Source organism: Podarcis filfolensis, assembly GCF_964270895.1.
Source record: "Podarcis filfolensis genome assembly, chromosome: 1".
NCBI classification, from domain to species: Eukaryota; Metazoa; Chordata; class Lepidosauria; order Squamata; family Lacertidae; genus Podarcis; species Podarcis filfolensis.
In genome coordinates, this window is record NC_139604.1 from 19136585 (window position 1) to 19160974 (window position 24390).

Below are 24390 nucleotides of genomic sequence, written 5' to 3' on the forward strand. Positions count from 1 at the left end.
CACAGCTGCCTAACTCTCCTCCTCTCCCAGGTATTTCCCAAGCAATCTGAGACTGCCACACATGCTCACTTTTGTTCCTCCCTCTTCATGCCTCTCCTGGCCCTGGGAGAAAAGGGGGAGTGGAGCTGGTTGCCGCAGGAGGGGAGACACCCTGGCTTCTTTAACCAACCGGAAGAAGAGTTTGGAGTTGATATCCCACTTTATCACTATCACTATCTCCTTTCCCTTCCTCTCCCACAACAAACACTCTGTGAGGTCAGTGGGGCTGAGAGACTTCAAAGAAGTGTGACTGGCCCGAGATCACCCAGCAGCTGCATGTGGAGGAGCGGAAACGCGAACCCGGTTCACCAGATTACAAGTCTACCACTCTTAATCACTGCACCACACTGGCTCATCTCTGCTTCTTGGCCTCCCTCCTCTCCTGTTTCCGCCTCTACTGCCGATTCTGGACTTCTTTCTGCCACAGACTCTCCTCGCTCACAAAGCCCCATGACCTCTTCAGCTTCCGACACCACCTCTTCCCAATCTTCTCCCTCTGACTACTCACCATCGTGTCACCACCAGCCCCTGGGTCTCTGAGCCTTCGTCCCCTGGGGGTTCCCCAGCGGGTGCCTCTCACTATTCCTCTGTGACCAACCAGTCCATGACATAATGCCAGTGATGAGTGGATCCGGAAGCAAAAGTGGTTCACCTAGCGAAAGGCTAGTTTTAATATATACCCCTCTGCATCCTCCATGCTAGCAAGCAAGCAAGCAGCGTTATCTGAGTTCAAGCACACATTCCAGCCAGGCAAAAACACAAGGAAGGTGCAAGACAGGCCTGTGGAGAGGTGTGACCTGAGGGGAGTCCCAATGGCCAGATTTAGAGAGGCGTGGAGGTTGGAAGGTTGACAGAAAAGGGATCTTAAAGGATTCCCTTAATTGTGGCATACCTTTACCCTAAAATCTGGCCAAAGCCTCAGTCTTTGTCAGATTTCCTTAGAATTTGCCCTGTACATAATTCCTTCCTACCTTGTTACACGCAGAAATGACTTAATTGTGAGTCTAATAAGTATGCGCTCGTCATTTTTAAAGCCTCAAAGTAGTATGTGTTAAGTCACTTGCTACAAGAAACAAGTCAGATCACAACTTCCTGGGATCAGATGCTAAAATAACACAAATATTTGTGCCTGGGCATAACGTATCGTCGTCATAATGACCTTCCAGACACTTCAAGCCAGAGTAGCCTAGACAAACACAAAAGCAGGTGGAAGGTGAGAAATCAGCACTATACTTTCTCCCGTCAACCGAGTGAAGAAGTGGTTTTAACAATTTGCATACCTTAAAGCGCTGCAGCAAAGGTTAGGAAATACATGCAGGATTCTGTGACCAAAATCAATACCGAACGAGGCAAATTTGCAGACAAAATGGGTGGTAGGGGTAATTTATATGTATGAGCTCTTGTTTATGTTCTACAAATGCCTTTTTCTTGATATTGTGCCCTTAACTCTTCCAACTCTGCATATCGGTTAGTTGTTCAGTTTGCTACTGTGTGTGTGTGTGTGTGTGTGTGTGAGTGTGTGAGTGTAAAAAATGCAACAGGAACAGACACGCTGCAGTCCTGAATACCAAAGAGCGGTTGTCATGGCAACAATAAACAGAAGAAAGCTAGCCCAATTTAGGTGATTTACCTTTCTGAGTCCTCTGAGCATCACATATGGACTTGAACACTAAGTAAGTTATTGGAACGGGTTGTATTGACGAACATGAACTGCCCACCCCGACTGAATATTCTTGGATATCTCAGAATAATTCTAATACATAAGTCACCTTGTAACAACAGAACCTGCCGGTTCAGTCCGGTGTCTCCCAACACACCTCATTTGTTCCTAATAAATTCCGGAGGTGTTAAATTCTGCCTCTTAAAATATCTCTGAATTTGCTCTGTCGATAGCTATGGGTACTCTTGCTACTTGAGTGACGGGTGAGAGAGATGGGAGATACTCCCATAGATACAGAATAAACAAAAAACCGGGGGAGGGGGACAAATCAACCCATCAATTGAAAGGAATCGGTGTGATCACTATGGCCCTCCTTCCATCATGTCCTGGGCTCAGGAAGACACTACAGAGACGGGAAAGAAGCCTGTTTATAGCTCCCATCATACTGGAACCCCAGGCAGCTCCTAGGCCTCAGCCGAAGAGAAGGCAAGCTGAGGAATGCTCCCATTACAGACCCTCTAAGTGTCCCTATTTTCCAGGGACAGTCCCAGATTTACAGAAGCCATCCGAGATTCTGATTTGAACCCGGACTGTCCTTTTCCTTCCCTATTTTCATCGGAGAAATGTTGGAGGGTATGGCGTTCTCTAACGCCCAAACCAAGGAGATAAGTAACTACAGTGGTACCTCGGGTTACATACGCTTCAGGTTACATACACTTCATGTTACAGACTCCGCTAACCCAGAAATAGTACCTCGGGTTAAGAACTTTGCTTCAGGATGAGAACAGAAATCGTGCTCTGGCAGCGCGGCGGCGGCAGCAGGCCCTATTAGCTAAAGTGGTACCTCAGGTTAAGAACAGTTTCAGGTTAAGAACGGACCTCCGGAACGAATTAAAGTTTTAACCCGAGGTACCACTGTATAACCTTTAGAAGACATCTGAAGGTAGCCCTGTATAGGGAAGGTGTGTGTGTGTGTGTGTTTAATATATATATTTTAATGTTTTTACATATGTTGGAAGCTGCCCAGCAGTGGCATAGCGTGGGGAGTGCAGGGGGGGCCGGCCGCACCGGGCGCAACATCTGGGGGTTAGGGTTAGGGGGTGCAAATCGACGGGTTAGGGGGCGAAAATCCACGGGTTAGGGGGCGCAAATTACTTGCCTTGCCCCGGGTGCTGACAACCCACGCTACGCCACTGCTGCCCAGAATGGCTGGGGCAATCCAGTCAGATGGCTGGGGTATAAATAGTAAAATTGTTGTTGTTGAGCAGGGTGTCCCTATTTTCATCAGAGATATGTTGGAATGTATGTCATTATCATACAGCAAGAGGCCTGAAAGGAGGAGAAACTGGGCCTTCTTTGCTCACTGACACTGCCTCTTCCTCTCATCAAGGTCCAGCTGTGCATTTCCCACCATTTGCACACCTTGCAGCAGGTGTGGGGAAGCTCAGGCCCAGAGGTGAAATGAAGCTCTCTGGGCTCTATCAGGCTCTGGGGACCCATGCTCAGGCCCTCCATGGTGATTTGGCCTGGATGGGTTATGTCCTTGAACTATGATGGTTTCTCCTTGCTTGCCAGGAAGGGTGGAGCTTTGCGGAAACCTCTGACTGTCGTGCAACTGGGCTGCTTCTCTACAAAGGTAAGAGTCCACAGCTATTGCTGTGCCTGGTTTTCCCCTCAATGGAGGGAATGAATCCCGTACCAAAACTTATTTTTTTCCACCCCCTTACTATACAGCCAGGGCGCGGGTGGCGCTGTGGGTTAAACCACAGAGCCTAGGACTTGCCGATCAGAAGGTCGGCGGTTCGAATCCCCGCGACCGTTGCTCGGTCCCTGCTCCTGCCAACCTAGCAGTTTGAAAGAACATCAAAGTGCAAGTAGATAAATAGGTACCACTGTGGCAGGAAGGTAAACGGCATTTCTGTGCGCTGCTCTGGTTCGCCAGAAGCGGCTTAGTCATGCTGGCCACATGACACGGACGCTGTACGCCGGCTCTCTCGGCCAGTAAAGCGAGATGAGCGCCGCAATCCCAGAGTCAGTTACAACTGAACCTAATGGTCAGGGGTCCCTTTACCTTTACATTTACTATACAGTGGTACCTTGGGTTAAGTACTTAATTCGTTCCAGAGGTCTGTTCTTAACCTGAAACTGTTCTTAACCTGAAGCACCACTTTAGCTAATGGGGCCTCCCGCTGCTGCCACGCCGCTGGAGCACAATTTCTGTTCTCATCCTGAAGCAAAGTTATTAACCCGAGGTAATAATTCTGGGTTAGCGGAGTCTGTAACCTGAAGCGTATGTAACCTGAAGCATATGTAACCCAAGGTACCACTGTACAGCCATCCTTGCTGATTTGGCTGAGGTGAGTGCGCATTTCACGCACTGTTTCAGAGCGCCAAGTTCTGCATGTAACTTCCGTACGGCTGAGGGACGCGATTCTGGAACGAAAAGGGGCACGAGATGCGTCGATGTTTCTTTTTACGCAACATTCTCAACCAAAGTCCCCACTATGCCTTTAAAGCAGCAGTACAGTGGTGCCTCGCAAGACGAAATTAATTCGTTCCGTGAATTTTTTCATCTAGCGAATTTTTCGTCTTACGAAGCACGAAATCCCATAGGAATGCATTGAAAATCAATTAATGTGTTCCTATGGTCAAAAAAAGTCCAAACAAAGCCAAATTTGGTACAACAAGAGTTTATTAAGTGCTCTTTAAAGTCACACATACTGTAAAGAGCATTTCAAAATTCAAACCCAGAAATTTTTTAAAAAAACAGCAGAGTGGCCCAATGGTCACAGAAAATCATAAAAATGCAGAAAAAAAACAAGCTTCCAGATTCTTGCAAACCCCTCCCCAACTGTTCCCCCAGCCACCCAGCACACAGAAATTCAAATCCAGAATTTTTTAAAAAAAACAGCAGAGTGGCCCAATGGTCACAGAAAATCATAAAAATGCAGAAAAAAACACACAAGCTTCCAGATTCTTGCAAACCCCTCCCCAACACCAAGTCCTTGAATTCCAAACACCCCAACCCAAAATCCAACCCCCCCCAAAAAAAGTTTTAAAAGCTTAACTTACCAAATGGCTGCAAAAGAAGTTTTGGAAAAGCTTCAAAAATCACCAAAGTCTTTAAAAACCTCAAAAAAGGCTACTATGTACACTGCGTTCTATGAGTTGCTCCTCGAAGTCAAGTTGCAACTGTATTAACGGTGTTAAGAAAAAGAAAACAAACTTGCAAGACGTTTTCGTCTTGCGAAGCAAGCCCATAGGGAAATTCGTCTTGCGAAGCAGCTCAAAAAACGGAAAACCCTTTCGTCTAGCGAGTTTTCCGTCTTGCGAGGCATTCGTCTTGCGGGGCACCACTGTATACCACTTTAAACAGGCATAGCTGTTCCCAAAGAATCCTGGCCTTTGCTAAGGGCGCTGGGAGTTGTTAGAAGACCCCTATTCCCCTCACAGAGCTGCAATTTTCAGAGAAGTTTAACAATCCCTCTTTCTAGGGGGCTCTAGGAATTGTAGCTCTGGTGAGGGGAAACATTATGATGAATGGTTGAAGGAGCTGGGTATATTTAGCCTGGAAAAGAGGAGAGGAGATATGACCACCATCTTCAAATATTTTATGGGCTGTCACATGGAAGATGGAGCAAGCCTGTTTTCTCCTGCTCCGGAGGGTGGGACTTGAACCAATGGCTTCAAGTTACAAGAAAGGAGATTCCGACTCAGCGTCATGAAGACTTTTCTGACTGTAAGAGGTGCTCAACAGTGGAACAGACTCTCCTTCCTTGGAGGCTTTTAAGCAGAAGTTAGATGGCCATCTGTCATGGATGACCTAGCTGAGATTCCTGCATTAGAATCATAGAATCATAGAGTTGGAAGAGGCCACAAGGGCCATCGAGTCCAACTCCCTGCCAAGCAGGAAACACCATCAGAGCACTCCTGACATATGGTTGTCAAGCCTCTGCTTAAAGACCTCCAAAGAAGGAGACTCCACCACACTCCTTGGCAGCAAATTCCACTGTCGAACAGCTCTTACTGTCAGGAAGTTCTTCCTAATGTTTAGGTGGAATCTTCTTTCTTGTAGTTTGGAACCATTGCTCCGTGTCCGCTTCTCTGGAGCAGCAGAAAACAACCTTTCTCCCTCCTCTATGTGACATCCTTTTATATATTTGAACATGGCTATCATATCACCCCTTAACCTCCTCTTCTCCAGGCTAAACATGCCCAGCTCCCTTAGCTGTTCCTCATAAGGCATCGTTTCCAGGCCTTTGACCATTTTGGTTGCCCTCCTCTGGACACGTTCCAGTTTGTCAGTGTCCTTCTTGAACTGTGGTGCCCAGAACTGGACACAGTACTCCAGGTGAGGTCTGAGGGTTGGACTAGATGACTCTCAGGGTCCCTTCCAACTCTACAATTCTTTGATTCCATGAGGGGGAAAGGGGTCTCCTAACTTCTCTCAGCACCACCAACAAGCTACCTCCCTCATGATACTTTGGGGGAAGCCGTCACTGTTGAAAATGGTAAAAATGTGCTTTCAATGTGCAGATAAGTTTCATGGAAATAACCCCGCTGGCTCTGAGAGGAGAAACAGCCCCATGTCTTCAGTTATTTGCAATGTACTGTCTTCCCTAGCTTGCAACAGGCGCCTCACGTTCACATAGATAAATCGAAGGAAAGACCTTTTCAATTAAGTGCTGTCATCGGATAACCTATTCCTGTAAACTGCCATGCAGGTTAATGAGTGCTAAGAGTACAATTGCTGAGCCAGTGCGACAGCCTCAGCCTCGCTTGACATGATCGCATGTTTTTAGTTTAAGCAGCTACAAAGGGAGTGTATCTTTCACACACAAACCCATCCATGCGCTGGCAGAATGCATTGTCCAGCCCAGGGCCGGATTTAGGTTTGATGAGGCCCTAAGCTACTGAAGGCAATGGGGCCTTTATTTGACTTCTGAAATGTTCAGAAACCAAGGCACAGCTTCTGATTGGTGCAGGTGCCCTGGAAACAATAGCCGACAGCCGCATCAGACGGTCAGCTTCCGAAAAATGTTTGGAAACTGGAACACTTCTGGGTTTTAGGAGTTTGAGAACCAAAGCGTTTGAGAACCAAGGTGTTTGAGAACCAAGGTACCACTGTATAAAGATCAAAATGTCCACCTTATATGGGTTAGCAGGGTGTTCCATTTTAGGGGGTGAAACTTAATTTACACAAATTTCTTCAGTGAGGGGTCTTTAAAATATGTTTTTGGGTGTGGGGAATTCAAATCTGCTGTTATTTTTGTGATTGGACAACATTTAGCTTGGCAAGTCTATGTTGGATGAAGAAGCACATAAAGAATGTTAATTTTACCTTCTGAAAATGTCGGGTAATGCTTAATAATAAATGAATGAATGAATGACGGCAAGGATTTGGAAGTAATTTTTAATGGTTTCTATGCAATCTTACGCACACCTTACTTACCAAGCAAAACTAAATTATATTAATTTAACCAAAATACCTTTTGAATTCCTAAGTAATGTTACAACTTTTTAGCACTTATTTTGGGATTTTGAATGTTGAAAAATTCAACAAGCCCTAATGGGGTATCCCAGTTCTAGGACTTGCATTTTTAATTCTACTCTAGACCAGCACAGTGGTACCTCAGGTTAAGTACTTAATTCATTCCGGAGGTCCGTACTTAACCTGAAACTGTTCTTAACCTGAAGCACCACTTTAGCTAATGGGGCCTCCTGCTGCTGCCACGCCGCCGGAGCACGATTTCTGTTCTCAACCTGAAGCAAAGTTCTTAACCTGAAGCACTATTTCTGGGTGAGCGGAGTATGTAACCTGAAGCGTATGTAACCTGAAGCGTATGTAACCTGAGGTACTACTGTACAGCCAAAAAAATTGCCCCAAATACCTGCTGTGGGATGACCCCCTTGAGATGTGTGTGGCAAAAACGTGTCTCTTATGCCATACCTCCAACCAGTGTGTTTTTTCTAGAAAAAGAGGTGCCAGAAATCACCATGAACGCCTCCCTTGTTCTCGTATAATGGCAATGGCACCCACCTGGGAGGGGCCAGAACTGGGTTCCGGCCAAAGAAAAGGCCTGCCTCCAGCCCAAAAACTGAGGCTTGTTCTGGTTTGAGCCGGAGGGAGAAGGAGAAAGGCATTAAATGGCTTGACAGCCAGGATAAGTGTTTCATCACCAAGCACAATGACAAGAAGCAAAGAAAATTGTTATTGAGAAACCCTGCTAATGTTCCGCTCCTAACATTGGCACGAGTCCATGAAACAGGCAGGGGGAGGGAAGAGCTGAGAACCAGGAAGAAAGTTATCCTTCACAAAGTCACCTCCAATAAGTTGTCAATGCATCTGAGCATTAGTAAGACTGGAATATCACTTGTAGCTTAATTGTGAATTTTGGACACATTGGAGAGATAAAAAATTTGGATTATCATTAAAAGATGCAGGACATGGCTCCCCAAATCAACACAGACTGTGGAAACTTCACACTGGACTTCAAGCATCTGGCATTGTGTGCCTCCCCATTGTTCCCCCAGACTCTGGGTCCTTGGTTGTCAAATGAGGTGCAAAAGCTGCTCTCATCAGAAAAGAGATTTGGGGAGCCATGTCATCAGCTGGTGTTGGTCCACTGTGCTTCATTAAGTCCAGGGTCAAAGCAACCGTCTACCAGGAGATTTTGGAGCACGTCATGCTTCCTTCCGCAGACGAGCTTTATGGGGATGCTGACTTCATTTTCCAGCACGACTTTGGCACCTGCACACACTGCCAAAAGTACCAAAACCTGGTTCAGTGCCCATGGGATTACTGTGCTTGATTGGCCAGCAAACTCGCCTGACCTGAACCCCATAGAGAATCTATGGGGCATTGTCAAGAGACAGATGAGAGACATGAGACTGAGCAATGCAGAAGAGCTGAAGGCTGCTATTGAAGCTTCCTGGTCTTCCATAACACCTCAGCAGTGCCACAGGCATCCATGCCACACCGCACTGAGGCAGTAATTGATGCAAAAGGGGCCCAAACCAAGTACTGAGTACATATGCATGCTTCTACTTCTCAGAGGTCCAATATTGCCCTATTTGCAGTCCTTGTTTTGCTGATTTCATTTAATATTCTAATTTTCTGAGATTGTTAATTTGGGGTTTACATCAGCTGTACGCCATGAGCATCACAATTATAACAAATAAAGGCTTGACATATCTCACTTTGCATGTCATGAGTCTATCTCATATATTAGTTTCACCTTTTAAGTTAAATTACTGAAATAAATGAACTTTTCCATGATATTCTAATTTTCCGAGTTTCACCTGTATGACCTCTAGTGATGATACACATAAAAAGGTAAAGGTACCCCTGCCCGTATGGGCCAGTCATGTCCGATTCTGGGGTTGCGTGCTCATCTCGCTGAAGAGGCCGGGAGCCAGCGCTGTCCGAAGACACTTCCGGGTCACGTGGCCAGCGTGACAAAGCTGCTCTGGTGAGCCGACACCAGCGCAGCACACGGAAACGCCGTTTACCTTCCCGCTATAAAGTGGTACCTATTTATCTACTTGCACTTAAGGGTGCTTTCGAACTGCTAGGTGGGCAGGAGCTGGGACCGAACAACGGGAGCTCACCCCACCATGGGGATTCAAACCGCCGACCATACGATCGGCAAGTCCTAGGCACTGAGGTTTTACCCACAGCGCCACCCGCGTCCCATCTATGATACACATAAAAAGTTATTAAACAATGTGTGACTCATTTCTACCTTCTTTTAGCGGACAATTTCTCTGCTCCTGCAATTTCCTTGTGTTTAATTACTCACCAGCCAAAATCATGAACTGCAAGAATGGGCTGTTTGTGTTGCTGACCGTCTGCCTGTTAACAATGTTAAAATGTTTCCAGAAGAGACACTGCTTCTGTCCTGGTACTCCAGAAAGTGCCAGAAAGCAGTTTTGTCTTGTGCTTTTGCCAAATGTAGATGGCAGTGGAAAAGTTAATAAGACAAAGACAACGGTGATCGTTCCTACAGCGTGTAGTTGCCTACTCTTGGAGAGGCCCGCCAAAAGGAGGTCTTGAATTTGAGCACTGGAAAGCTGCAAAAGAAAGCTGAATTTTATAAAGAGGGGGTGAAGAACAGGGAGGAATCCACACGAGGATGAGGACATTCAGAATGGCTTCTTTTGTCCCCTGAGGAAGGCACGCACCATAAAAGTACTTATACTGGAGAGGAAAGCAGAATATTTAGGAACCTGCTCTTAAAACCTGCTTTGAGGTCTTGTGTGTTGGATAACTCAAATCTAGGGAGACAGCTGAAGACCAGAAGCTCCTGAACCCTAGGTATGTCCAAATGACAGTATAAATGTTTCATTAAGAAAAGATAAGGAAGATGAAAACAGGAATGATGAAAAGGAAACAGACAATACAGCAAAGGGAAAGATGCGAGAGAAACAACTGTGTCAGTTTCACACACCGGGGATCAGGTGAGTGTTGGAACTTTAATTTAAACTTTTGGCTATTTTCTACTCACTTGCAAAAGACTCATCTGCCTTCGTAATCCATTTATTATGCAATGTGCTTTCGCTCCCTATTTGTTGCACACACTTTCCTTGACAACCTTTAAGGCTGCACATCTTCCGCAAGAAACCCAGTTCAGACTAGAATACGTCTGCATGGGGAAATGGGATATTTTCTGCAGATATTTTCATGGAAACTGCACAGGTGTGATGGACCTCTTTGGACATTGTATGGGATGCAATTAGTTAAGACTTCCCAAACAGATCTGGTTGATCACTGTGAGAACAGGCTCTGGGGCTAGATGGTCTGATCCAGCAGTGCTCTCATTGTCACATTCTTATGAAATAATTTTCCTTAGATGCTGGTACCATGCTACAAATTTTGTTTACCTTAAAAACCATTCAGATTCTTCAAGGGCTTTTGTACATCACCACTCTAACACAGGGACAATTGTCTAGTTATAGATACATTTAAAACAAACTTCTCCATGGAAGTGACAAGCCATTTAGTAGATCTTGTTTACTTCAGAGGGTATGTACTCCTCTCCTCCAACTCCAACTCCTCCTCCTCCTCCTCTTCTTCTTCTTCCCCTTCTCCTTCCCCTTCTTTAAATAGGAAGCAGGGCCTCCTGTAACTCTCTTCCCCCATACACCCCCATCTGTTCTGGGGGTTCATCCCACTCTCCAGAGCAGATTTGGAGGAGACATGCAGGCACAAAATGATTTCAGGGCTGAGGTGGCATTGTAAGCATAAGAAGTTGAACTACCTGTTAATTAGACCCCAGTGAATCTCACTTCTAGTTCCCAGCAGTGAGTTAAAATGACACCTGCACCAGCAGCTTTGTGCTTGAGTCCAAATGGAGACAATTTTCTCAAGGCACTTTCTTTCTTTTCAATTAACAGCTTGCTTTCAGGTGGAGACACTGTGTAAGGTCACGCTGACCTTCCTTGCGGTGACAGCGTCGGAGGGAAAGCTGAATCATCGCGCTCCTGCCACGCTGACATTACTGTGGCATAAGCCTCTGATAATCTTAACGCTGAGTTTTCCTTTTCTTAAACACCTTACGGTAGATGTGAGGCTCAATCTTGATGGTGCTAAACTGAACCTGCTCCCAGGGTGACAACTGTAGTGAAGAAGAGAGCTTTGCTGTTCTCTTTTCAAAGAAGGGCTGATCACAGCAAATTATCAGGATGCCATGGACGGCTTGTGCAGCTTTCTGTTGACTGCATGATAAACGGAGGGGGTGTGCAATGTGTTTATTGAAGTATACCACAAGGTAACCCCCTCCAGCATTTTGTGGAGGAGTATTGCAAGACATTCACAAAAAAAACATAATGTGTTTTGTATTAATTAATCCAGAAAAAAAATGCCACCCATTGGTCCTGTTCTGGAAAAAGTGGATAGAGAAATGTTTCTCCCTCTCAAAATGCCCACCAGAACATGTGGGCAGTCAATGAAGCTAATAGTTGGAAGAATAACAGAATCGTGGAGTTGGAAGGGACCCAAAGGGTCATCTAGGCCGACCCCCTGCAATGCAGGAATCTCAGTTAAAGCATCCATGACAAATGGCTATCCAATCTCTGCTTAAAAATCTCCAAGGAAGGAGAGTTTGCAACCTCTTGAGGGAGACCGTTTGATACGATATGATAATCTTTATTGTCATTGTCCCATACAGAACAACGAAATTGAAAAAATCTACATCAGACGTTCAAAAACCAACAAGCCTGGTTAGCACCCTAAAAACTCTGATACCCCATTTTTAAATACAGCATACTCTCACAAAGATGCCTTACACTGCGTTTAAAAACCAAAATCGCATTTGAATAGAAATCCTTTCTTAGGCAGCTAGTCCTAGTCTTTATAACCCTGTACCTTCTTCCAGAAGGCAGAAGCTGAAATAGATCATTTCCAGGGTGCGCACTGTCCTGCACTATCTCTGCAGCTTTCTTGTGACACCTGGAAGCATAGATTTGATCCAAGGTAGGGAGAGTGCACCCAGTTATTCTCTCTGCAGTCTTTACAACCCTGGACAGCATTGTTTTTCCCCTGACCATGCAGCTCCCAAACCACACACAGAGACCATAAGTTAATACACTCTCAACAGTACAATGGTAAAATGCCATCATCAGGTCTTTTGAGAGATTATTTTTCTGGAGGAGTCTCAGAAAATATAACCTCTGCTGTGCTCTCTTCATCAGGTCTTTACTGTTTTCTCCCCAGGTTAGGTCATCTCTCAACTCCATTCCCAGAAATTGAAACACCGAGACCTGTTCCACACACTTCCCCTCAATAATGAGTAGCTGAGTATTCAATTTACATTTCCTAAAGTCCACAATAATCTCTTTTGTTTTCTTTAAGTTAAGGAGCAAGTTGTTTTTCCAGCACCACTCCCCCAACTGCTCAACTTCCTTCCTATAGGCCACCTCCCCCTCTCCGGCCGTGATTAAACCAACCACCGTTGTATCATCTGCGGTCAAACAGAAAGTTTCTCCTGAATTTTAGTTGGAATCTCCTTTCTTGTAACTTGAAGCTATTGCTTCAAGTCCATCCCCCACCCAAGCAAGAGAAAACTAGCTTGCTCCCTCTTCCATGTGACAGCCGTTGAGATATTTGAAGATGGCTATCATATCTCCTCTTTTCCAGGCGAAACATACCCAGATCCCTCAACCGCTCTTCATAAGGCTTCGCTTCCATACCTTTGATCATCTTGGTTGCCCTCCTCTGCACATCTTCCAGCTTGCCAACATCCTTAAATTGTGGTGGCTGGGACTGGACACAGTATTCCAGGTGGGGTCTGACCAAGCAGAATAGAGTGGCACTATTACTTCCCTTGAACTGTCTTCTGACCATTTCCACCACAGCTAAAATGCATACCTCTTTCTCTGAAATTTGTGACGCTTTTAACAAGAAAAATGGGGCTTACCCACCCAAACATTATGCACAATTGCCTGGCTGATGCATCAAGGAAAAGCTGAGCTTTGCACACAGCCTAACCTTGAATACAAGGAGGGTGTTTTAATACACATGGCAGTGAAAGACAGCAGAGCCAATCACATCCCCTTCTTCTTGCTAACAGCATGTGCACATATGCATTGGACTTTTCTGAATGGGAAGTGAAAGGTGAAGCAAGGCCTGTTTCCATAGTAACTGTGCATGTTAACATTAGGCACTGAGTGAAACAAATAGTTGGAGAGGTTGCCCTTCTGCCAATTCAGCATAATTACTGTACTCATTAAAGTAATTATTAAAGGGATGCTCAATTTTGGACATGAAACAATTGTGCACCGTTCTCTGGCCTCTTCTTAGACTTAACTTTTTTTCAGCAAATGTGGGCAGCTGTAACCTCTCCATGACTTCCTGTCCCAGCAACTTCCATTTCCTTTCTGGGTCCTGAGGCTCCCCACTTCATTCTGTTCCACTAACTGCTGCTTCTTGGTGTTGTTTTCTCTCCTCCCCACATCCCTAACCCTTTGCCATCATAGTCCTTAGCCCAATTTGCTGCCCACACAAGGAATCATACTGCTTTTATTTATACATATCTGTAACAAGTTGTGATGGCCTGGGATTTGGACTCAGATGCTGAACCTGAGGGATCCCAGCCTGCACAGGATTCCCCGCCTCCAGAACCAGCTGAGCCGGGGCTGAGGCATGAGCCTGAAGGGTCCTCACCTGTGCTGGCTCCTCAGGTGCAGGCACCAGCTGAGCCTGCTCTGGCTCCTGAGGGGATGGAGGACCCATTGCCTGCAGGTGCTCCTCTCCCAGCCCCGTCAGGGGAAGCTGGGGTTGCCTCTGGGTCCGGTAACCCTCCAGCCTCTCCTGAGCAGCAGAGGCTCAGGGCAGAGAGGCGGAGGGAACTAAGTTCCCGCAGGAGGAGTGCTTGCCTCCAGGCCAGGAGAGGCAAGTCACCAGAGGATCGGGGCCGCCCTATGCCTCGGGGCAGATAAAAGCCGGCCATCCCCAGTCCAAAGTTGTGGGAACAACATTGTTGGTTGCTAGTTCCTGCCTGATCCCTGTCCTGCTTTCCTGCCTGAGCTCTTGACCCACCCTGGCTCCCTGCTGGCATGCCTGTTCCTGACTTCACCTGACTCCCTGCCCTGCACCCAGCTTCGGCTACTACGGACTGCCTCCACGTTGCACCTTTGACCACAGACCGGACTTGGACCTCGCCTCTCGGGTAACCCACAGGACCAGCACACAAGTGCTATTTTTCTTGAAAGAGGGGCCAGGGTTCACCATGAATACCTCTGTTATGTATTCAGTGGTCTGTGTTTGCCTGAGCTTGAGTCTGGACTAAGGATTCTGAGCCCCTGTGTTCTGATTCGATACATGATATCCAATCACAGAACTTTTCAGGATTTGGGCCTCTGCCATTGGCCCTTAAACTCTGAGTCATGATTCGCAACTTGGAAGTTTAGATAGCCAATCACGTTGGGAGTGGGAGTGGCCCAGGCCTTCAGAAACGTATATAAGCAGTTGCTTTGCTCTGTTGTCCAGTTCCATTAGTTCAATAATGGTTCTTGCTTTTATCACTGTTTCTTGCCTCGTGGGAACCCACCTACACTTCAACCCCCTCCCTTGTTGTTTTGGAATGGCAATGGCACCCACCTGAGAGGTGCCAGAGCTGAGCTCTTGTGAGCTCCGGCTGGGGTGGGGGGGAAAGCCCTTTCTGTGACGTAACTTTGAATGTGGCATTGAGACCTCATAAACAAAATCACAAAGAATTGCGACAGCCTTTAGGATTAATTGGTTGTGTGGGCAAATGTTGCAGATGCCTGCAAGGGTAAAGATGAAGGAATGCAGGATAGAAAGCGCCTGTGTTGAATAATTGCAAGTATGTTTTTCATATGCTAAAAATAATGGGGCTGATTTTCCAAACAGAAAAGAACATAGAAGAAAATCTTTTTCAGCTCACCCAGAGATTAGTTCTGTGGCTGGGTGGTCATTGTGCCCAGTAAAGTTTAGATGCTTGTGGCATCTGCAGACCAATGTGAAATATAAGCAGTTTCCTAATGGCAGCGCAAGGCAGGTCTGATTGGGCCAAATGGCAGCTTTGCAAGTGCAGTATCAATAAATCAGGAAACAAAATGGTTTGGCTTCAGTAACACAAGCTGTAATTCTAGAAGCACATTATCTACCAATCAATGTAAGAAGGAGTGACGGCTGAAATGGAATCTTGTAAAAAAGAGAAAGTGATCATAAAAGTTGAAGCTTTTGGAATGATATAAAGTTTAGAGATGTGATCAAGCTTCTTAAAATGCTAGGCTGCAGAATCACAGTGTCTGTCTGCCTGTCTGTCTGTCTGTCTCTCTACGCACATATGTGTCTGCACAAAGATGCAGTCGATTAATCTCCCTCTCTTCCCCTGGTGTCAGCTTTCGGATGCTTTCGGATGGGCCAGCTTAGGCTGCAGAACTGTACAACGCGTTTATCCAGGAATATGTCCCACCCCAGCAAAAGTGTGCGCTGGATCAGGCTGTGAGCCATGTAATAATCATGATCTCATGATCTCTGAAGCCCCTGCACAATAGAACTGGACTCCCCACCCCCACCCCTAGTTTTGAGTTTCTCCCTTTCTAAACTGCACCACACACTCAAGTTCCTCCTCAAGTTCTTGTTAATTATTAAATCTTCTATCTGTCCTAGATTTATTGCTGGGAAGGGACAATGCCTCTTGTTTAGTGTAGTCTATGAACTATGGCAGGTAGGAAGCGGGTGCGTTCTTCTTTCCCCAAACTATCCATATTTCTCCCCTACCAGGTCTGCGCTTTAGAGTTCAAGCGCAATATACACAGGGGGCCACCTTGGATCCTTCCTCAGCTGGAGCAATGCCCAAAGGTCTCAGATGTCTTGAAGGCTGTCCTGTTTCTGCTCCCCCCTGCACCTCACATTTGCTTTCCTTTGTTTTGTTTCTCCTTTGTAGCCCCTCTGGAGAAGGCGCCAAGCCCTGAAGCGAATCTGAGCGGGTAAGACGCAATGATGTCTGTCAGCTGACATTTGGAAGGGAAGGGATGGGAGTGTGTGCAGCCTTTGCAAAAAGCTGTTTTATGTAGCCACTTGCTTCTTTGCTTCCAGTGCAAGGGTTGGGGATCAGACAGCCCTTGTTTGATCCAGCTAACAAATTATAATGATAATCCGGACGAATAGCAAGTATCACCCCCGCTATGCAAAATCAACATATGAATCTGAACTTCAGCGTCTAAAATCCCTGGAAGAGGACAAGGATCCTGAGATCACGTTAAGGGTAGCCAAATTCTGTGTGATTGCCATAAAACTTAGGGAACAAGCTGTGCCATCATAATGATTAAGGTTTTAAATGATAATTTTAGGTTATATGTTAGTGACTAAGTTTTAATTTATATATTTTTTAACTGTTGCTGTATCTGTATTGTCCCTCTTATACCTAATTGCAAATTCAAATGTATCCCTATCGTGTTTTATGGCTTCCTTGATATTGTATGTGGGCAGGAACTGGTCTGTGACTGAAATAATAAATGATTGTTATAATGATAATCCGGACGAATAGCAAGTAGCTATTCCTGCTTCATCTTGGAATCGGGTGAATTCATTCACTCAAAGCCTGCAATCATAGTCACACTTATTCAGGGACCCCACTGAATCCAGTGGGGTTTTGTTGTTGTTGTTTAGTTGTTTAGTTGTGTCCGACTCTTCGTGACCCCATGGACCAGAGCACGCCAGGCACTCCTGTCTTCCACTGCCTCCTGCAGTTTGGTCAAACTCATGCTGGAAGCTTCGAGAACACTATCCAACCATCTTGTCCTCTGCCGTCCCCTTCTCCTTGTGCCCTCCATCTTTCCCAACATCAGGGTCTTTTCCAGGGAGTCTTCTCTTCTCATGAGGTGGCCAAAGTATTGGAGCCTCAGCTTCAGGATCTGTCCTTCCAGTGAGGACTCAGGGCTGATTTCCTTCAGAATGGATAGGTTTGATCTTCTTGCAGTCCATGGGACTCTCAAGAGTCTCCTCCAGCACCATAATTCAAAGTGGGGTTTACTTCTGTATAAACACACATGCATTTGATTGAGCTGAAAGAGTGCTCAATAATAAGAAAAGCTATAAGGGGAGCAGGGAACAAAAGGACACATAGCCTGTATTCTGCAGAGTGAGAACTGATAACTTACCTGGCTGAGTTCTCTGACTCATCTTTTTGTGTGCATTAAGTAACCTCTTCCTTAAGTCCCCAATCTCTCTCTTTCCATTCTCTTTGATGGCATCTGATGCAGTGGCGTAGTGTGGGGGGTAAAGGGGGGGGGCGGCCGCAGCGGGCGCAACATCTGGGGGTTAGGGTTAGGGGGCGCAAATCCACGGATTAGGGGGTGCAAATCCACGGGTTAGGGGGCACAAATTACTTGCCTTGCCCCGGGTGCTGACAACCCACGCTACGCCACTGATCTGATGTGCTTGGATTTGTTTTGAGAGAGCAACTTCCAGACAGCTGCTGTGTTTGGGTGGGATTCAGTCACAGACCAGCACATTCGGGGTGCGCAGTTAAAGTTGATTGAGAGATCTTGAGCAACAAACCTATTTCTCCCCCACAAAAAGATCAAACTTTTTGCAGTAAGCGAAATGCACTGGAAAGGGTTGAATGACACTTTAAATGTTGGTTCACATTCAAACCTTACATTAAAAGGACATGGCTTTCCCCCCAAAAAAATCAAACTGTAGTTTGTTTAGGGTGTTGGGCCTCTATTTCTGCGAGGGTAAGGTACAGTTCCCAGGATTCGGGGGGGGGCGGGCAATATGCTTTAAATGTGCTTTAAATGTATGGTTTGGATGTGATCATAATCTAACCTCCCCACAAACAAATCAGGATGAATGCTCAATAAGCAGGATATCTGTATACTGACTTGAGGGTCGTTGTTGTTTTACAATCAAGCGCTAGATAAATTTTACGGAACAAAATCTGGAAATGCCCAGTTTGGTTCTGTGAGAATTGTTCTCCCGAGAAATTATTTGGTCTTCTGAGAACTGTTCTCCTCAGAACTGATTTCCTGCCCCTGCTTCTGCCGTGATAATGGAACCTGTTTTGTGTTGCCCTGGCATGAGGCCCTCACGAAGCTCATTCAGAGAAACGGAAATATTTCTTGTGCTTATTCTGAATTGGCTTCATAATGGCGCCATGCGGCTAATCGGATTTGACGATGTGGTGATGATATGTGGCAAGTTCAGGCTGTGGGCAGTAAGTCTTACTCTTATTTTGAAAGAGTAAATATTTTTGCCTCCCTTAGCACCCATTCCCCTTGAAAAATCACTAAAGCGCTGTGTGATTTTCATGGATTGCAAAAGTTTTTTGTGAGGTGCACCCCCTCCCTTTTCGATGCAGCTGGAGTTCAGGGTTCTGGGCTCTCTTTATAATAACACTCATAGGTCAAAAACCAACTTCTTACCCTTGTGTTCCCATCCGGCCTCCGGCGCTTGCACCTGTCCTTTGACCTCAACATCAAACTCATTCATTGCACATACCCTCCGGGGATCAAGCAATCAACTTTCTCAGGGAGTGAGGGGAGACCTCTAAGGATCACCGCGCTTGCGTAAATTCTGTTTAGATCAGAATTACTTCCACTGCTTTAAAATCTATGTGCCTGGGGTTGTAGATGCAGAGGGAGTCCATTAGCAGGAAGCTCGATCAGTTTCTACCGCAGCGCATTAACGCAGTCGGAAAACACGACAGTTGGGGCTGTTGCGCTAAGGTGATCTTCATTCTTGCAAGGCAGAATGTAGTTTAGACTAGCACATTTTTATAGTGCTAGGCAAAGTTGTTCATCTGTGTGAAAGTTCTGAGTCCTGTTAAGTAGCAGATGCCTCTGTCCTTGACAAAGCACTCTTTGGGTATCATTGTGGATATCGGCTGCGCACAAGTTCATGATGGATGCTGGAGCTTCAAGTCTGAAAACGGTATGTGTTGCATGCATTGGAAATGCACATAAAAAGAAACTTGATGGGCAGATGCCCATTTTGACAAGTGCGCATAGAAACATGAAGCAGTTGGGCATCTTTTCTTCCTGGATAGCTCAGCTGGTTAGAGCATGGTGCTGGTAAGTTGGATCCTCCTAACAGAGGGTCCATCTTGTGCTCGGCCCCGAAACTCTTCCCTAACCAGCTTGTGGGCGGGGCTTGCCCCGCTCCAAGCTGGTGGTGCCACAGTTATGCCAATGGCCTTTAGCCAATCAGCAGCATGGCAAGGTTGGGGGTTGGGGGTATCTATTTGGCAGTGCTACGTAGGGACCTCCTTTTGCTTCGCGCTGCCAAACATCCACCCGCCCACCCGTTAATTAGATCATGTTTGGCCTTGCTTTGGACTTCGGTTGGTCGCCTGTTTTTGGAATGGGGGCCAGGTAGGAATTTCCCCCAATGTGGCAGATTGGCAGTGGCCACTTGATTTTTGCCTACCGCTTAGCAATCGTCACAACTTTGTAAGGTTTGGCGGTTAGGCATTGGTTTAGGGGAATGTGGGGAGGGGAGGTGCAGCCATCACCTGCCCCTCCAATGAATAGGGTATTCCGTTAAAGGAATCTGGGGGTCTGGATCTCGTCCAAAGCCCAGAGAGGGGCTAGGGCCATGCCAGGACCCCCGGGAACCCCAGGGGTGAGCACCAGTCAATATACACTGACGAAGATCCCCCTGCTGGGGGGGGGGGCAGGAGCCAGATATAGTTTGATACCAATGCCTAAGCCAATACCAGTCACATTTGTGTATTTTAATAAAGTTGTGGCCAAAATTTGCCCATTAACATTTAAACTAAATTCTGTCTCCAGTGTGTCTGTATTTCCATTCGGGATGGGTTTTGGGGCTCGAAGCACAATGCCAAGGTTGCTAGTCTGATCCCCGTATGGAACAGCCACATATTCCCACAATGCACTGGTTTGGACTTGATACGCTGAGATAGGAAGGCACTGCCAGCTTTTATGCCCCATTGGCTGCCAGGGCATGCATGCAGCCAATGCCCTTTCAGCCAGCAAGGCACACCCCCGAAAAGGTCACTCATTGGACAATTTGAAATGCAGCAGTTGGCAGGAACTTGAGTCAGCTGCCCAGGCAGCCGAGCGGAATTCCTTCAATGGCTGCCTGGCCATGTGCATTCTGTCTCTTTGATTTTTTTACTTCCCCTGGGATGGCGACTGAGCGAGGATCTGCAACAGCCGCCCACCGGGTGGAAGGGAAGGGGTAAGCGTCCAATTCCTGCACTGCACAATGGATTGGACTAGATGATCCTCAGGGAGGGACCCAACTCTACAATTTTATGATGCTATGCATACATCACTACTGGGAAAACCATCACCTCACTGACAAAGGTCCGTATAATTAAAGCTATGGTTTCCCCGGTAGTGATGTATGGAAGTGAGAGCTGGACCATAAAGAAGGCTGATCGCTGAAGAATTGATGCTTTTGAATTATGGTGCCAAAGGAGACTCTTGAGAGTCCCATGGACTGCAAGAAGATCAAACCTCTCCATTCTTAACGAAATCAGCCCTGAGTGCTCACTGGAAGGACAGATCCTGAAGCTGAGGCTCCAATACTTTGGCCACCTCATGAGAAGAGAAGACTCCCTGGAAAAGACCCTGATGTTGGGAAAGATGGAGGGCACAAGGAGAAGGAGACGACAGAGGACGAGATGGTTGGACAGTGTTCTCATAGCTACCAGCATGAGTTTGACAAAACTGCGGGAAGCAGTGGAAGACAGGAGTGCCTGGCATGCTCTGGTCCATGGGGTCACGAAGAGTCGGACACGACTAAACGACCAAACAACAACAATGACTTCTTCATCCTACTCTTCAACAAAGAAAAGAAAAAAACCATATATACTAGCAAACTGCGCAGGGTCTACCAAAAGATATACGATACAAATGTGTTGCTGTGATATATGAAAGCAATGCAAATGATAAGTGACCCCAAATGTAAAAGACAACCATTTATTTTGAGAAGAGGGGAAGGACCTATGCTATTTAAAGAGAGGGTCGGGAACCTTGCGTCCCCCAACTCCAATCAGCCTCAGCCAGCACAGCTAATGGTCAGGGATGATGGAAGATTTAGTCTAGCAACATCTGGGAGAACCGTAGCTTCCCCTTTTCTGCCTGCCAGGGATCCCCGGTCCCTCAGCCTCATTTGTCTATATCATAAGGACCAGGGTCTGTGTTTCTTCAGTCTTTTCATTGCCATCAGTTCTCTCACAAGATATCCCTATGGCTTGCTGACTCCTCACATAATTCCTGAATTTTGTTGGCAAGAGGAAACAGTGTTAGGGTAGTAGTTTTGTTGCATTGCTAGTTGCTATTGCCCATGAGTGACCCCACCCCCAAGGAAAGAGCCAATCTAAAGAGCTGAGTGGTTATTGATTGGTTATTGATTGATTACATTTTATTCTTCTTAGGATGCGGGTGGCGCTGTGGTCTAAACCACTGAGCCTCTTGGGCTTGCTGATCAGGAGGTCGGTGGTTCAAATCCCTGTGACGGGGTGAGCCCCTGTTGCTCTGTCCCAGCTCCTGCCAACCTAGCAGTTCGAAAGCACGCCAGTGCAAGTAGATAAATAGGTATCACTGCAGTGGGAAGGTAAACAGTGTTTCCGTGTGCTCTGGAACTTGTCACAGTCCTCTGTGCACCAGAAGCGGTTTAGTCATGCTGGCCACATGACCCAGAAAGCTGTCTGTAGACAAACGCCTGCTCCCTCAGCCTGAAAGCGAGATGGGTGCCGCAACCCCATAGTTGCCTTTGACTGGACTTAACCGTCCAGGGGTCTTTTACCTTTTACCTTTTATTCTTAAACAAAGCATATCTTTTCAACCTGTGCTTGGGCTCTCTAGCCATAATTGCATGAGGGAAGTTGACACCTTTGCGCCATCTGAACTGTGGAATCAGAGAAGTAAAGAACTGTCAGACACCTCCTCCGATTCATTTTTTCCCCAAAGAGACAAAGCTAACATAAACTTCGCTTGGTGTGTCAGGTACTGCAGCACTCTGAGTATTGTCCTAATGGCTATGTTGCAGGACAGGAAAAGGGGACGATTACAGGAGATAAAGTAGATGAAATAGATTTCTTAAGTGATAAAAAAAAGGTCTATAAAACCACATTACTTTTAATCAGAACTGTTGGCTAAAATGTAATACTTATTACAGAGATATAATTTTGTTGTTTTTAACTATACAATTTAGCTGACTGATATTTTAAAAGTTAATCTGGGTTCTTTATGAAATGGCTTCAGTCTCATGCTGAGAGGTAAAATGATTCGAATGACATTTGCAAAATTTGTAGCAATTGCAATCTGCTCAGTTTATCCCCTTACGTAGTTTCAGGATATGCTAGAAACCAGTGAGCCTAGTGATGGGGGACTCCTATCTTCTAGAATTAAATTTCAAAATTGCCTTTAAAATGGCTGGAAAATCTTGATGGGCAGAGCTCATAAATACAAGCGCTATTTTTTGTAGAGGTACGCAGCAGCCATGGCACATAATGAGTAGAATACTTAGGAGATTTAACAAAATAAACATTCGGATAATTGGATTGTTGACGAGCTTTCTAGGGGTTTTCATTTATTCTTTTAATTCCAAGTCTTCTGACTGCATGGCACAACAGAGATGCAGTTCCATCAAATGTGTCTGAGTGTTCTTCTGGGGGGTGGGGCTTTATATTTACTTATTTGGAAGGGGAGGGGTATTGAAACAAAATTTCTTCTGAATGCCAAAGAGGAAATGCATAAGAGGAAAAAATACACTCCCCGCTTTGAGAGCAAAGATTGGCAGGCTGCGCCGGAGGGAGCTGAGCTGCGGGAACTTGTTCTGACTGCAAGCAAGGCGAGCCAGGAGGGAGGCTGTTCCACCTTGTCTTAGCTCCAGTGAGATTGGGAATCTCCTGCAAGCGAGCACCAGCAATCAGCACCATGCCTGCAAGACAGCAGGAGCATTGCAAAAGGAAATTTTGTGAAAGCCAAGATACTGGCAGAAGAAGAGTTCCAGCTGCAGAAGCAGCTGGGAAATGAACCAGCAATCAACGCCATATAACAGAGCAGCAAGGGTCCACCGAGCGCTTGCCTTAATATAGATGTGTATATAAGCTTTGAGACTGCTCAGTGGCTGTTCCGTTCGTCCGAGACATAACACGGTACAAAGCAAAGGGAAGGCTGAAGAATTTGTGCAGTGTTTATCTCCTCATTCCTCGGCAGGCCTGTCTGATTATGACCTTACAAATAAAGAAACAAACTTAATTGACTTTTGTCCCTGCTCATCAGCTCCTGTCTCCCTCAGTGTACATGTGCTACATCGCATTAAAAATATCAAAGCTCCCATGGACTTTAATAGATTGAGATTGCACTCGGAGATCGGCTGGCGGATGTCCCAGCTCTTTGACTGGACTTTTGCAGCTGAGCAAAACACTGTCGGGAATATTACTGAATAATAGCGGCTCCTTTCCCATCTCTCGTCATTATCCTGGAACAGTCTTACTCATTAAGATCACCTCTTGCCTTAGTGTTATTTATTTTTAAACTTGGATTTGCATTAAAAACTGTATCCTTCCTTCTGAACTTTCTCTTGGCCTTTGTGCAAGATTAGTCCAAGGGACTGCAGCTGATAAAACAGAGTTAATTACAGTTTTCCTCACCCCCACCTTTTGTAATTTCAGTTTAAAAGGAACGGGGGGAGAGGAATTAAGTTCACATTGTTCTCATTTTCTTGTTTAGTTCAAAATTATTTGCAAATTTTTTAAAAAATTAAAACTTTGCCAGCTGACATTAACCATAAGAATATTCCATCAATTTCCGTTTAAACATATAGTCAGTCCATATGTCAAAATAGGTATATAAATGTGGTTGATGGTTATAAGCCATATGTTCTAACATAGAGAGGGCAATGAGATCTTCATACTACAGCATAGTGGGTGGTGGCTGTTGGTCTGGTGGGTTTTTACCCTTCTAGCCTTTCAGCGTAAATCTCTTGCCCACCACAAGTATTCGCAAAATGCATTTTTGTCGTCCATCAGTTAGCCCCCAAACCGCAGGGATAGAATTTAAGAATATATGAATGTTTGCACACATATATCAAGGATTTCTCCAAGTCAAAGTTAATATGAACAATAATTCTTGGCCGAAAAGGAAACACCACGTGCATATTAAGATCCTCCCTGAGGCTCAAGTCAGCGAATGCTCAGTACTCACTGGGGAGCATGGCCTTTTCCACGGTGGCACCAAATTAG

General features: G+C 45.8%; 1 protein-coding gene across 1 annotated transcript in view; it reads left to right on the top strand.

Moving 5' to 3' along the window:
- The first annotated feature begins 10134 nt into the window (after nucleotides 1-10134).
- Nucleotides 10135-24390, top strand: part of MYO3B (myosin IIIB) — a 299815-nt gene continuing 285559 nt past the window's right edge. Inside the window, exons 1-2 of the mRNA XM_083626396.1 lie at nucleotides 10135-10159; nucleotides 16114-16156. The gene's annotated coding sequence lies outside the window, so the exon portion shown is untranslated. The remainder of the gene's footprint in view (nucleotides 10160-16113; nucleotides 16157-24390) is intronic.